The sequence below is a fragment of the Arachis duranensis genome, chromosome 4 (assembly GCF_000817695.3).
Source record: "Arachis duranensis cultivar V14167 chromosome 4, aradu.V14167.gnm2.J7QH, whole genome shotgun sequence".
Classification (NCBI taxonomy): domain Eukaryota; kingdom Viridiplantae; phylum Streptophyta; class Magnoliopsida; order Fabales; family Fabaceae; genus Arachis; species Arachis duranensis.
In genome coordinates, this window is record NC_029775.3 from 69,575,981 (window position 1) to 69,592,322 (window position 16,342).

Consider the following 16,342-nt stretch of genomic DNA (forward strand, 5'->3'; position numbering starts at 1 on the left):
AGAACTGATGGTGGCATTCAAGAGAATCCGGAAGGTCTAACCTTGACTGTGACGTGCTTCAAACTCCTAGCAGGCGGGGCGTTAGTGACAGACGCAAAAGAATTGCTGGATTCTATTCCGGCCTGACCGAGAACCGACAGATGATTAGCCATGCTGTGACAGAGCATAGGAACATTTTCACTGAGAGGATGGGAGGTAGCCACTGACAACGGTGAAACCCTTGCATAAGCTTGCCATGGAAAGGAGTAAGAAGGATTGGATGAAGACAGTAGGAAAGCAGAGAGACGGAAGGGAAGGCATCTTCATGCGCTTATCTGAAGTTCCTACCAATGAATTACATAAGTACCTCTATCTTTATCTTTATGTTTTTATGCGTTCATCACCATATCCATTTGAGTTTGCCTGACTAAGATTTACAAGATGACCATAGCTTGCTTCATACCAACAATCTCTGTGGGATCGACCCTTACTCGCGTAAGGTTTATTACTTGAACGACCCAGGACACTTGCTGGTTAGTTGTGCGAAGTTGTGTTTATGCCATGGTATTGAACACCAAGTTTTTTTGGATTCATTACCGGGGATTATTTGAGTTGTGAAAAGTATTGATCATAATTTCGTGCACCAGAGCACGAGCACCCATTTTTGACAGCATGCGTACACGGGACATGGGCTTGTGTATGTGAGACCCCTGTTTTGCTGAAAATGTGTTTGGTTCACTTTTAAGGGTTCTCCAGCTTTCCACACTTCCTTAACTTCTCATTAAGGCTTGTGGCTAGTAATTAGGCACTAAGACTAGTATAGATGGGTTTATGCTTTGAGATTAGTGAACGGAGTTGTCATGTGACCTAATGGGGGGCTGGGTTGATGATGAAATTGAGATATTGATTATGGATGATGAGATTGGAACTTGAAAATGAATGATTTTGGTTAATGGAATGAGTATGAATGGAAGTGTGCTATGAGCAGCGGCCTCTGAGATGGATTATGTGATTGTGATATGCTTTGTTCTCTTTCGTGAGGGCTGTGGTAGTCTCCCGCTCATGTGACATGCATTGTTTTGGTAAAGTCACTATGCTCCTCGAGTAAGGGCTGTGGTAGTCTCCCGCTTGTCGAGGTAGCAGTGCCGGCGTAGGGTCTATGGTAGTCTCCTGCCTACATTGAGATGTGAGGATTGAAGTTGGGTTTCCCACTCATATTTCTCTTTGGTTGCAACATGGTAGGGCACTATCCCATGGAATTATGCAGAATCTAGAGGAAGGTGGTAGGGCACTCTCCCTCGAAATTATTCCTCCCGAGTATGCGCAACAGAAAGACTAATCCAGGAGTTGCCGACGGGATTTTGTATCAGGTTTGGCACTATAACTGATATGTGATATCACAACCAATAGGACAAGTACTCATCACATCCATCTCTTATGTGCTTGTTTGCTTTGATTTCTTGTAGTTTGCCTAAATGTATAATATGCCTACTTGCTTCTTGAATTACTTGCTATACACGAATATTAGCTGTGTGTATTACTTGTTTGCATATACTTGTGATTGTCTAGGATTGAGGAGGCTAGGTAAGAGGCGGCGATGGGATCGCACGGAGGTTAGGTTGGCGAAGACTGTGGGATACAACAGTCTGATTGATATTAGTTAGAAATCTCCTAAGTTTAGATAACCTTGTTTATTGGTTGTGGTTTAAGTTATTTATTTTTATTAAGCTTGAATATTTGTATCAATGTGAAGTTCTAGGATTGCCTTTGGCATCCCGAAATCTTACATCTTATATTTTGGGCACTATTACAATATTGAAAACCTCTGATTTTCATATTATATGTTGTTGTTGTTTTTGCAGGTCGTAACCCACCTCAGTGAGTTACGAGATAGTGATGGAGCGGAGGATCTTATGCTCTCTTTTGTATTTCGACTATTTTGATGTAGTTACTCTCTCATCCTTTATTTTTATATAACTTTGTTGTCTCAGAGGCTTTATTTCTAAAATCTTTAAGAGATAGGTTGTTGCTGTTTTAAACTTCCAAACTCTTTTGTATTCAGTTTGACTAGCCGGCCTAAACTCTGCAGGCTGTGACTAATCCTCTTTTTGTATATCATACTTGTATATATTGTTTAATTTAATTTTTACCTTGTGTATCCTGGAGCTATTTACAAGGTTTTATATATATTACATCATGTTCTGTTCATGCCTATGCGTTTAGTTATCGTGTGTGAACGCTTTGCATTTTGTAATTCCGCTTTATACGACTTTGAGATGTATTCATTCATTGGGCTTCTAGCTATATAAATTCTTGGATATATATTATATATTATAAGTTTTAGAATAATAAATTTTATTGTTTAAATTTTAGAATAATAGTGTTACATAAAATATTGCTTAAATGTTTGATAAAAATAATAAATTTTATTGATAGTATATATTGCTCAAACTTATATACTTTTATAATGACCTATCCTCTAAAATAATTATGTGTTGAATCCATATGTTTTTAATTCATATCATATCTCACATAATTATATTAGAGGGCGCCACTTAGATAAAGATACAAAAAATATCTTTTTTAAAGACACATTACTTCTACCAATTAATACTCGACATGTAGCATTGATCAAACCAAAACACGGTTCATCTTTAACAATTTTTTTTTATTTGTGGTCATAAACGGTTCATTTCGGGTTTTTTTTCCTTCTTGCCGGTCCTCCCCTCTTAGCGCCGCGGTCTCTCACTCTCACGGCCTCATTGTAAAGTCGCCGTCTCCGCCTGAGGGCTGAGGCAGAATCGTCAGCTTCCCTCATCGCAACCTGAACATCGCCGCCTCCAGCCCCGTCTTTATTGCCATTGCAGCAGCATTTTCGTCGGTCTTTGTCGCAGCTCGTCCGTCAGCCTTTTTGCCATTCGCCGTTCTTCCTTCCAGTAAGTCTTTTGTGATTTTATTTAGTATGTGTCTTATGACCTTGATGAGGTGTGATAATTGAAGACAAAGGGATGCTAATGAAGAAGATTGGAACCATTATTATAGGCAAGAATATTATTAAGGGTGCTGATTAGTTTTGGTGATTAATGATGATAATGATGAGATGATTGTGGGTGTTGTTGCTGAAAAAGCTCTATTACTTGTGTTCTTGTTTTCAAACAGTTAAGGATGATTAAATATGGCTCAGTAGGTGTGCCTCTTGTGCCATTGTTGAATTTGAAGTACAAAATTAGTGAATTTCTGTGTAAACAACTAATCTTGTGACATTGTTGGAATTTGAATTTATCATTGTCATGTAGATTTGTATCTTGAAGTTTCGTATATACAATGTTGATATTAAAGAAGAACTTGCAGCAATTCATATGATTTGGTGTTGCCTTGACACATTTTATTTTGATTATGTTATATTTTCCTTTATTAGTTGGTTCTTTTAAAAAAGACTAGTACTAATGTTGTTGTTATAATTGATAAAGAAAATAGAACATATTTATCCTAATTCTTAACACAATTTATTTTGGGTTTCTATTTGATGATGAGCATTGTTGGAGTCTTAAAACAAAAAGGAGTTTTTATAGTTCTTCACTTCTTCCCTAACTAAATGACAAGCTAACACCATGAACGAAAATCATGTATCATTTTGAATTGAACTAATAATATTACATGCTTCATATGATTCTGTTTTTATATTTCGTAAATGAATCAATCTATATAATAGAGTTTTGATTGAAACTAATGAAAATTGACGGGAAAAGTTCAAATGTATTTGACGAAGATCATACTTTAATTACATGTATGAATTTAATATTTGCTATAAGAGGATAAGCTTCCTCAAGATAATACATTACAGATAACTTCTACTACAACAATGAATCATGCCTATAGTATCGTTGATATTAAATATTTGGCCTATGTTTTGCCAATTTTTTCAATCTTTTGTTATTAATGCAATAAAATACATAGAATGGTGGAATCACGATGGATCTAAATGCCAGTTAATCTCCAATTGAGAGTCGTCAAGTGAGCCTTTCACTCTATTCAAAGTTGCTTGCCTGTGTTGCAGCAATGGACGTGAGGGATCTTTAATCTCTTTAGAGCTACTGCCACCTTCACTTTTATAGGGAGATTTCGTTGACAAATCTTTTCATTTGATTCAAAGGCACAAACTATAATGATGAAGGAACACAGTACAAAATACACTAACTGCAAAGTCATGCTGTAAAAGTTTAAAGGAGCTAGGTGATTATTTGAGCAAAGACAGTAATAAATTCAAGGTTCAGTCATGATAATTAATAACAAATTCAACTCAGATGATTTTTAGCAACAAAAAAAATTAACTCAGTGATTATTCAGCAAGACAACTACAAATTCAAGGTTCAATCACTAACAAATTCAACTCAGTGATGACTTTCAGCAACAAAAGATTTACTTAAGTAATTATTTAAGTAAAATTTGTTGAATGCACTCCTATGCTTTGTTGCCTTTGCACTATCCCTTAGTCTATTCAAGATACAGAACACGTTATTTAAGATAAAGGCAAAAATGTTGACATAATGTTAAAATTAATTGTGTACCAAAATAATAAACTATTAAAAATAAAAATCCATTAGAGCTTAATGGACAAAGCTTCATGTCAACAACCAAAGAAAATTCCTGGATAAAGTTCCAAAAAAACAATTATCCTGCCTCCTTTACCTTTAGATAGACTCCAAACAATATGTTAGCTAATCACCAAAATATCTCACAATACATAAAATGCTCACACAATGTTGAAGCTACCATTGTAATTCTTTATATAAGAATATAAAGGAGTAATAAATTAATATTAAATTTTATGCTTGCAGCAACAACTTTTACAAGCACTGTTCAGCATCCCCAAGACATATCTATCTAAATAAACCATTAATCCAACTTCTAGATTGAAGTATACATATGCTCACAACTAATTAGGTTCAATCCAAACACAATGTAAATAAAAAATTTCAACTCAATAACAAATTATTTAAGGTTTAGTGATGATAATCAATAACAAATTCATGTTAGTGATGATTTTCAGCAACAGAAAATCTAGTTTAGTGATATTCTCAGCAACAAAATCAAAGTGCATTGATAAATTACAACAACAAAATTGAAAAAGAAATAATAGGAGAATTTGTTGGAACTCACCAAATTGGGGACCAGCTTCTGGCAAGGAAGCTGACGGCGGGGAGGAAGCTGACAGTGAAGAGGAAGTTGATGGCGAGAGTCGAAGCAAGAAGATAACAACGACGATCAGCTCCGAAACTTGTTGCTTCTGCTGCCGCTGGCAATGAGCGCAACAAAGGCAACAAAGGTGTAAGATTGAGTGTAAGACGGTGACGAGACAGGGAGCGACGCTAATAACTAGTCCCAGACTTGCTGCTTCTATCGCCACCGACGACAAGGGCAGGAAAGGTGTGCGAGCGCGACTGAGTGCGAGACAGTGATGATTGATGACACAAAGAGGGACGACGAGCTTGAGTACGACACCGGAGATAGTAGAGAGACCGGAGTCAAGAGAAGGAGAGAGCTTGTGCGAGAGCCACTAAACCACGGTGATAGAGATGAGAGAGCTCAGCTTTAGTGAGAAGGTGATGTTGAGGGAGGAGACGGTGAGGGTGTGGGCTAGGGTTTTAAACGACGTCGTTTACCAAAATAAAAAAAAATGACCCAGTCCGGGTTATGTAAACCGGCCGAATCAAATCAAATCTAAAAAATGAATTAACCGATTTTATAAATACACTAATCAACGCATCATACATCGGCATCTTTTAAAAAAGGACGTTTGGGAAGTCTTGATGGGAGTATCCGCCTATATTAGATTTTATTTGATTAATAATCATAGGGAAAATTTCTTAAATAAGTTGTTTGATTCTAACATTATCGAATTGTCCTAATTGTGAAATATTTAGTTATATTTCAGTTTGATTCAATTATATATAATTCGTGGGATTCTAGAACAAATTACACATATAAACATAATTGTGGCAGCCTAAAACGTATTAAAAGGATATAGAAAGTCTTTAAGTCAACATAATTTGTTGGAAGCTGCAGTTAATTAAAAGAATATTATGCCTGAAGGTAATTTATTGGATACTGCAATGAATTACTGAGAGTATGGAGAAGCATAATTTGTTGCTCTCTATAACGAATTATAAGCAAAGACTAAATTATTTTTTATCATAAAAAATTTGGATATTGATAAAACTAATTAAAAAATTAAATTAATGTTATATTTATGAAAGATGAATTTTTTTACAAATATAACAAATATTTAAAGTTTTTTAATTCTATTAAAAAATTATTCAAAATTCAAAAACTACTACCTTTATCATCCTCTTCAACTCTGAAACCTTTAACATTAACAACAATCAAACTACAAAAGCAAAATACTACAATCTCACTTTAACATTTTGCGCTCAATAAAAATGGTGCTCCATATCCAAACTCAATATTAGATTAACACAGAAACGAAATCGAGCACCTATCAAGATTCAGATCTAAGGTATATAAAAGAGCCAAAGCTTGATATGCATTCTAAATCATTGAACTAAGCATGCTTCAAAAATCTAGATCTAGATTATGTAAGTGATGTTCGTGATCTGAATTCCTAAAGAACATAGCTAGCTAGAAAATAGAAAAAAGAGAATGCATCTTTTTGACAGAAGCGGACCAAAAAAGAGTGAGCCTAGGGAAGACAATTAAGAAGAAAGGCCCCAGACATCCCAATTACAGAAGGCCTTATCAGATCCTCACGGTAGGGGTTGGGAAAGACGATGAGCTTGAGTTTGCTAATAATTCTAGAGAGATTGCGCTTGACACTATCCCATACGGTCTCGGTGAGAGTGTTGGGGGGCAGGGCCGAAGCTGGAGACAGTGATTTCAGGGCAGGAAGAGAGGAGGGGGAGCAGCGACGGAGGAAGAGGGAGGAGGAAAGGGAGGGGGAAGGAGTGTCGAGTGTGCACTACAAAATTTCTATTTATTTGTGGGACTTTTTTTATGGAGGTTTTTTAAAACCTTCCCAACATATTTTATTTATGGTAATTTAGAAAACCTCCATTAATTAAAATTCAAAATTATTAATGGAAAGTATGTCGTGTGAAAATAGAATTTGAGTGTGGTTCTTGATTTCGATTTTGTTCCATGCTCATTTTCTCTGTTTCCCCAAATGAAAGGTGATGTAGGATAATTTTCGGTAAAGAATTTCTCAATAAAATCTCGTTGCAAGTATAGTTCTAAATCAACAAATAATCCTCACATCAAAATTTAATTTGTTTGTCACAAGTACAAACTCCAATAAAAATAAATGAAGTATTTAAACCTCGGGTCGTGTCTCAAGGAATTGCAGGGAAGTGTGCTCAATTATTGGTTATGGATTGTATCTTTTGGGGATTTTTGAATAAGAGACAAGAAATGCAAATGATAAGAAAGTAAATGAAATTCAAATGATAAAAAGGTTTTGCCAAGTGTTAATGATTAAGGATCTATATCCTTATCACTAACCACAACATGTAATTGCAAGGATCAATCTCATTAAGTCATCCTCTAACAAGTGAAGGAAAATCAAATGAGCTTTATCAATCCCAATCCATAAGTCCTAGCCACTCACTAATGGACTTAGTGAGAGCTAGTGTCAATGGATACCAATTATCAACCACTTGGACATTAGCAACTCAAGGTCACTGGTGCACGAAATTGTCATCTCTATCAATGGCATTCAACTTGGTATGCGCGTTTATAACTCAGCACTTTCTTCACAACTTCGCACAACTAACCAGCAAGTGCACTGGGTCGTCCAAGTAATAAAGCTTACGTGAGTAAGGGTCGATCCCACAGATATCGTTGGTATGAAGCAAGCTATGGTCATCTTGTAGATCTCAGTTAGGCGAATAATAAATGGTTATGGAGTTTTTGAATAATAATAACAAATAAACAGAAAATTTAAAGATAGAAATACTTATGTAAATCATTAGTGGGAATTTCAGATAAGTATATGGAGATGCTTGTCCCTTCTGAATCTCTGCTTTCCTACTGCCTTCATCCAATCCTTTTTACTCCTTTCCATGGCAAGCTGTATGTAGGGCATCACCGTTGTCAATGGCTACATCCCATTCTCTCAGTGAAAAAGGTCCAAATGCTCTGTCACGGCATGACAAATCATCTGTCGGATCTCGATCATGTCGAAAAAGAATCCATTGATTCTTTTGCGTTTGTCATCATGCCCAACAATCGCGAGTTTGAAGCACATCACAGTCATTCAATCCCTGAATCCTACTCGGAATACCACAGACAAGGTTTAGACTTTCTGGATTCTCATGAATGCCGCCATCAATTCTAGCTTCTACCACGAAGATTCTAATTAAGGAATCCAAGAGATATGCGCCCGGTCTAAGGTAGAACAGAAGTGGTTGTCAGTCACGCGTTCATAGGTGAGAATGATAATGAGTGTCACGGATCATCACATCCATCACGTTGAAGTGCAACAAATATCTTAGAATAAGAATAAGCTGAATTGAATAGAAAATAGTAGTAATTGCATTAAAACTCGAGGTACAACAGAGCTCCACACCCTTAATCTATGGTGTGCAGAAACTCCAACGTTGAAAATACATAAGTGATGGTCCAGGCATGGCCGAATGGCCAGCCCCCAAAATGTGATATGAATTCGAAAATAGGGAGAAGGACCCCTTGTACAATAGTAAAAAGTTCTATTTATACTAAACTAGCTACTAGGGTTTACAGAAGTAAGTAATTGATGCAGAAATCCACTTCCGGGGCCCACTTGGTGCGTGCTTGGTTTGAGCTTGAGATTTACACGTGTAGAGGCTTCTTTTCGAGTTGAACACCAAGTTGTAACGTGTTTTTGGCGTTCAACTCTGGTTCGTGACGTGTTTCTGGCATTTGACTCCAGAATACAGCATGGAACTGGCATTGAGCGCCAGTTTGCATCGTCTAATCTCGAATAAAATATGAACTATTATATATTTTTGGAAAGCTCTAGATGTCTACTTTCCAACGCCATTGAGAGCGCGCCATTTGGAGTTTTGTAGCTCCATAAAATCCATTTTGAGTGCAGGGAGGTCAAAATCCAACAGCTTCAATAGTCCTTTGTCAGCCTTCTTATCAGAGTTTTGCTCAGGTCCCTCAATTTCAGCCAGAAAATACCTGAAATCACAGAAAAACACACAAACTCATAGTAAAGTCCAGAAATGTGAATTTAGCATAAAAACTAATGAAACATCCCTAAAAGTAACTAGATCCTACTAAAAACTATCTAAAAACAATGCCAAAAAGCGTATAAATTATCCGCTCATCAGTCACCCAAGTTACCATCCCAAACCAAGAAAATAAAAATCTAAACTAAAATCCAACCAAGCATTTTGTCAAACACTTGGAAGGTATAAAAGAAAAGCATGATAAATTGTAAGGAATAATAAAATCTACTACTACCCAATGCAAGAAAAGTAAGATTAACAACTCAATTGAACAATAAAAGAACATAAAACATCAACTGCATTAAAAGGAAAGCCAAATCTAACAAGAGTGCAACAACATAAAAGAGGCATAAAAAGAGATATTAACAAGGAAAACTAAGGGAATTAAGACAATAGAACAAGAAATTGTATAGAAAACAAGATAAAATTAAGAAATTAAACCTAGTACTAAGAGAATTTAACCTAATCCTAACCTAATTCTAGAAAACTAACTAAAGGCTCCTCATAACTAATCTAAGTGCTCCCCCCCTTTGACCCATCTTGAATTCTGCATGAAATAGTCTCTGGAACCAGTTGGATTTGGGCTTAGGAAGCTCAGAAATCGCCCCCAACGTTTTCACTTTAATGAAGTCACGTGCGTGCTGCGACGCATACGCATGTGTCACGCGTACGCGTCGCTTGCGTTTTCTTCTCACGCGTACACGTCGCCATGCGACTTCATCTCCACACATGCGTGTCGATGTATGCGCTCCAAATCCTTAATTTTCCATGAATTCTCCACTTTGCATGCTTTTCTCTTCACTCCTTTGATCCATTCCTAGCCTTTTCAACCTGAATTCACTAACAAACACATCAAGACATCTAGTGAAATCAAAGGGAAATTAAAATTAGCAAATTAAAGGCCTAAAAAACATGTTTTTACACTTAAGCACAAATTAAGGGAGAATTACAAAACCATGCTATTTCATTGAATAAGTGTGAGAAAAGTTGATAAAATCTCCTAAATTAAGCCCAAGATAAACCACAAAATTGGGGTTTATAAAACCTCCACACACTTAAACCAAGTATGTTCTCATGCTAAAATAAAAAAGAAAACAAGGGGTATGAACATTTATTCAATGCAAACTATCTAAATGCAACTATCCAAATGCATCTATCTAAATGCATGTAACTATTTGGTCAAAACAAATCAATTTCCAAGAAAACATATATAAGCATAAGGGCTAGAGCAATATCAATTAAATCAAACCCACAATTGAATTGAGTTCTTAAGAGATTTTACAAACTTGCAAGAAAAGGGATGATCATGGTGAAAACATGTAATTGAGCAATCGAACCCTCACCAGATGTGTATCCGCTCTAGTCACTCAAGTGTATAGGGTTGATTCACTCGATTCTTCCATAATCATGCTTTCCAAGATTTGTTTTTCATCTAAAAATCAACAATTGTTTCATGCATGCATACAAATATCATGAGGACGTTCCATTAGGTTGTAATGGAGCTAGGGTCAAGGTAAGGTTATATATGGTTAAGTGAGTTTGAAACTTGAATCTTTGATTAACTTAAGCTCTCACCTAACCTACAACCGATACAATTCAAATAGAAACCTAACTACCCATTCTTCACTTTTTACACACTCATGCATTATCTTTTTTATCACAACACAGATGCATTGTTATTATTACTTTACTTTGGGACATTTTTGTCCCCTTTTTGTTGCTTTCTTTTTCTTTTCTTTTCTTTTTCATTCATTTTTTTATATATGTATATTTTTTTTCTTTTGTTTTTTTTCTTTTCAACTAAAAATATATACAAGAGCATCAATGCATATGGTTTAACATTTAATGCATGAGTATGTACCCATTTTCCAAGATATTCAATGAAAATACAAAACATACTTTTACCTCAACCAACATCCTAAGTTTCCTCACACTTAAATGATACACACACTCACTAGCCTAAGCTAATTAAAGATCCAAATAAAGGGTATTTATTGTTTTTCACTTTAAGGCTTGTAATGTGCTAAAGTTAAGAACAAGAGGGGATTAAACTAAGCTCAAAATTGGCTAACAATGGTTGATGAAAGGTAGGCTATTTGGGTAAGAGAGCTAAATAAAATGATGGCCTCAATCATATAAATGCATGTATACATGGAATAATGGACATAAAGAATCAAACAAATCAAAGATTACAATTATAGAAAGAGAATAAATAATGACACACAAGAAGGAAAATAGTGGTTATATGATGTAACCACACAATTAGGCTCAAAACTCACAAGGATGTGTGTTCTTAGCTCAAAAACATGTTCCACAATGTATAATTCAAGCAAGTTTGATGAAAAATTTTTACTCAAATCAATTGGGATGTCAATGCCCTATTAAGAATGTTTTTCTTGGAGAATTTCATTATTTTAACTAAGTTTATTATATATATGTATGCAACTAAAACTCCTAAAAGACTAAAAAAATGAAATGCAAAAGTGTTGAGATTAGAAATTTGTCACCCAAAAATGCCGAGTGGTCGGACGACCTCCCCACACTTAAAAGTTTGCACCATTCTCGGTGCATTCAAAGATGAGCAAGGGGGTACGACGACTTTCCGGATTGCCACCTTCAGCTGGTAGATCAACCGGCTGCTGCATGTTCTTTCTCCCGCTTCCGTTTTTGCTTATGGTGACTTATCTTGAAATTAGAAGGTAGGATAGTGAGAAAAGTAAATGCAAAAGCAAGGAAGCCTAAATTGTTGGAATAAGGCAATGATCACTAGAAAGAAGTGAGTGAATTAGTGTGACATTAAAGAAAAGAGTGTATGAGTTCTAAATTGTGCGCAGTTTAGAACACACGCAAACTAGCATAAAAAGCTTTGTCATAATTTAAACAAAAGAATAATGCATTTCACTCATTCTAGTGTGCTTGAAATACTCTAAACTCGTAGGTTAAGACAACCAAACAAGCGATAAAGAAGCATGAAAGCATTCAAGCCAAAAATCAAGCAATTATGAATTGGATAATGAATGGACATTGATTGATGTGCAAAAGAACTTAATGGACCAAATGATATATAAAACTTACACATCAATTAATGACACTCTTTGAATTTGGGCTCACATTACCCTGTGGACATAAGACGGGAAACATGGTTGCTATGAAAAGTAGTAAAAGAGTCTAGAGGTGAAAAGTCAATCACATAGCAAGCATGGTCCATATAGCTTGAGAATTTCAAAAGGATGTCCCTAGGTGAACTTCTAATCTGATTTCACAAAAGAAACATTATGCCAAAATGACTAATTTCAAATATGTGTAGAGCACATAAGTAAACAATTAATGGTCAATCAAGTCATTAAGGCATAAGCATAACATATGGATGCATATGATCAAGAAACACAATGAATTAAGATAAATGCACAACATCCATCAAGAAATTGCCTAATCAAAGAAAAGGATTCCAATCACATGTTGGCTAGCTACAACATGCAATTCAAAAGATTTAGAATGCTTGAAAGGCAATTCTCATACACTTGGTATGCATCAAATAAGAATGAAGAACTCAAAACCAAGTAACAATTTATAACCTCAATAAAGGATCCAACAAGGAATATAAACAAAAATGATGTTAAAACAACATCGTATCAGTAATTAACCGCAATAAACAGCAAACAATATTAATAATCCAACACTTATAATAAAAAACAGAAAATTAAATGAAAAATTAAACTAACTAAATAGCTAACTAACTAAACTAACTAATGGTTGATGGTATATGGTAGTGTTGGATGATGGGTAAGAGAAGGGAAGATGAGAGGAGAGGAGAAGAAACGGAGAGAAGAGAAGAAAAGAAGGTGGATGAGACAGGGCATTTCATGCGTACGCATAGAGTGACGCGTAAGCGTGGTGACGTGAAAAAGGTGCGACGCGTACGTGTGGGTCACATGTACACGTGATGGGTTATTCAGAGGGGCGACGCGTATGCATGGGGTAACGCGTACGCGTGGGTGGACTTTGTGCTAGAGGCACAACTCCAGCCCAAAACTTGCACAACTCTCAGGTTTTTGTATGGGAGGTAAAAATTTTGGATCCACGCGTACGCGTGAGTGAGGTGTACGCGTGGATGGTCCAAAAGCTTACCCACGCGTACGCGTGGCATGGTGCTCTATTTTTCAAAATTTTTCCAAGTTTTTGCACCAAACCAAGCATTCCAAACCTCCAAACAGCTACCAAAATACCATAAAATCTTATTTAACATATTAAACTACGAAATAAACTCAACTAACTAAACAAAACATGAAATCAAACTAATTTCTACCAACATTTACAAAAAGGAAAGATGAAAAGATGTTACCATGGTGGGGTGTCTCCCACCTAGCACTTTTATTTTAAGTCCTTAAGTTGGACATTTGGTGAGCTCCTTGTCATGATCGCTTGTGCTTGAATCCATCCTTGAACATCCACCAATGCTTGGACTTCCAATAAGCTCCATCATTCATAATTAATAATTCCAATCTTTGATGGAGTTTCGCATAAGCTAAGGGCTCCCAAAATTGATCCTCATGTATGCCGGGATCCTAAATCTTATTTTTACACCCGTCTTCAAGTTGATCATCATTAATCCATCCGGGAGGCAAGCAAGAGAAATTCTCAATGTAGTGCCAAATTCTCCTTCTAGACCCGTCTAGTTGAGCGCTAGTCCACCCTTTGTGTTTCATCTTTGATATGTCAACCAAAATGAGCCTTGATTGCAACGCCAACCATAAAACATCCTTTTTTTACACTTCATCCCGCAAGGCGCCCTAAGTTGACCATCTGTTACAAGCAAGCCATACTCAAATGGGACAATAAAGCTAATAGAGATGACTTTTACCCACTCAAATGAAGCAGTAGATGACAACCTAGGTAGAGAAGCTTCCAAGGATCTTGATAAAGCGTATTCAACTCCCGTCCTTCTCTTTCTAAGGACCTCCACTTCTTCACAAGATTTCTTAAATTCAATCTTTTGTTCATCAATTTTATCTAACTCTTCTCCATCACTCAAATTATAAATGGGAGGATGAGAGAAATCTACCTCCACATTAGTTCCTATCTCACTGGGAGAAGGTTCTTCAAGTTCAAAGGATTCACCACCAAGAAGGTATAATGCATGATCTTCGTCACCAAGGGAACTCAATTCTTGCTTCATTCCCCCCAAGTCTTCATTCAAGAATTGTTTTGGAGGTTGTGCACTCTCCTCCTTACATCAAATTCAATTTTCTTGGAGAAATTTTCTATAACTCTAGGTTCCTATGGAGGTTCCGCATCTCCTAAATCTTCATCCACTTCTTCCTCTTCTTCAACAATCATAGGTTCCTCCAATTGTTCTAACACAAAGTAACATTCCTCATTTTCCACCGAAGTTTCCAATCTCTCCTTCATACTATGCTCTTCAATTGATTCTCCATTTGTAGCCATGGGAGTTCCTTGAGTGTTCAAACATTGGGAGGCTAATCGATTTACTACCTCGACTAAAGCAGCTGTGAATTTTAGTACCTCCCTTTGCATTTTTCTTTGCCCTTGAAGAATGAGGCCAAGAGTTTCATCTATTGGAGATTAGGGTGGATAAGATGATTCATTATTTTGGGGGAAGGGTTCATGATAGGAAGATGATTCTTCTTGGTAAGGATATGAAGGTGGTGTGTATGAAATTTGTGGTCCTTGGGAGTGATTGTATAGAAATGTGGGTGGTTCTATAGGTTTTCTCTCATAATGGTCACAAGGATGAGCTAAGGGTGATTGGTTATATGATGAATGAGGGTCATAGGAAGGTATTTGGTAAAAAGGAGCTTGTGAGTATGGTGGTTGAGGGCTATGTTGAGGATGGGGCTCATAGGCATATGGTGGTGGTTGTTGACAACCACAATAAGGATCACCACATCCATTCGATTGATATGCATTAGGAGTGGGATTATACCTATAAGAAATCGGAGGAGGTTGTTGCCAAGAAGGTTGTCCATAAGCTTGAGGCTCCTCCTACCTTTGATTGTTCCATCCTTGATGCCTATTCTCACTGAAATTTCCATTTCCTACAATATAAGTTGAACCAAACTCATAGCCAAAGGGGTGAGAATTCATTGTAACAAGACAAAATAAACTCAAAAGCTAACAAGAAATAATGAAAGAAAACTACTAAAACTAGCAACAACTAACAAAGAAGCATATTCACAATATTCACATATACACAATAACCAATAACAAGGCACACATTTGCAACTCCCCGGCAACGGCGCCAAAATTTTGATGTAGGATAATTGTTGGTAAATAATTTTTCAATGAAATCTCGTTGCAAGTATAGTTCTAAACCAACAAATAATCCTTATATCGAAATTTAATTTGTTTGTCACAAGAACAAACTCCAATAAAAATAACCGAAGTATTTAAACCTCGGGTCATCTCTTAAGGAATTGCAGGGGGAATCATTCATACTTTTAGTTTTAGAGAGAGATGTAGAATTCTAGAGAGAGAGGCTCTCTCCCCTCTCTAGATTAGGGTTCTTAGTTTTATTTTCCTTTTAGATCTAGATCTATTTCTCCTTTTGCTTCAATTTTCCTTTTACTTTTATTTGTTCTAGCATTTTACTTCTCTTGTAGTTCCTTTATATTGTTAATTTAGTTTATGAATTCTTATGTAGATCTCCATTTCCTTTCAATGCAATTTATGATTTGCATGTCTTCTTATATTTGGTTTAGTTTCCTATTGTTGATCTCTTGCCTTTGTAGTTATAGTTTCCTTTGATTCTTGAAATTTATGTTGTTTACTTTTATTGCCCACTAGGTGTTTGATGAAAAATTTCTTTTAGTTATTAGCTAGGTTTTTCTCTTCTTGGCTAGGTTTGAATAATTAGAGACTCTTTAATTGTCAAAGTCCTTTGTTGATTAATAATTGGAAGTTGCTAATTGACTTGAATGACACTAAAGTTAGTCTTTCACTATGATTTGACTAGGACTTGTGGACAAGAACCAATTCCATCCACTTGACTTTCCTTTATAGTTAGAGGTTAACTAAGTGGGAGCAATAGACAATTGTTGTCACAATTGATGATGATAATGAGGATAGGACTTCTAATTCTCGTTCCTTGCCAAGAGCTTTCTTAGTTATTAGTTTAT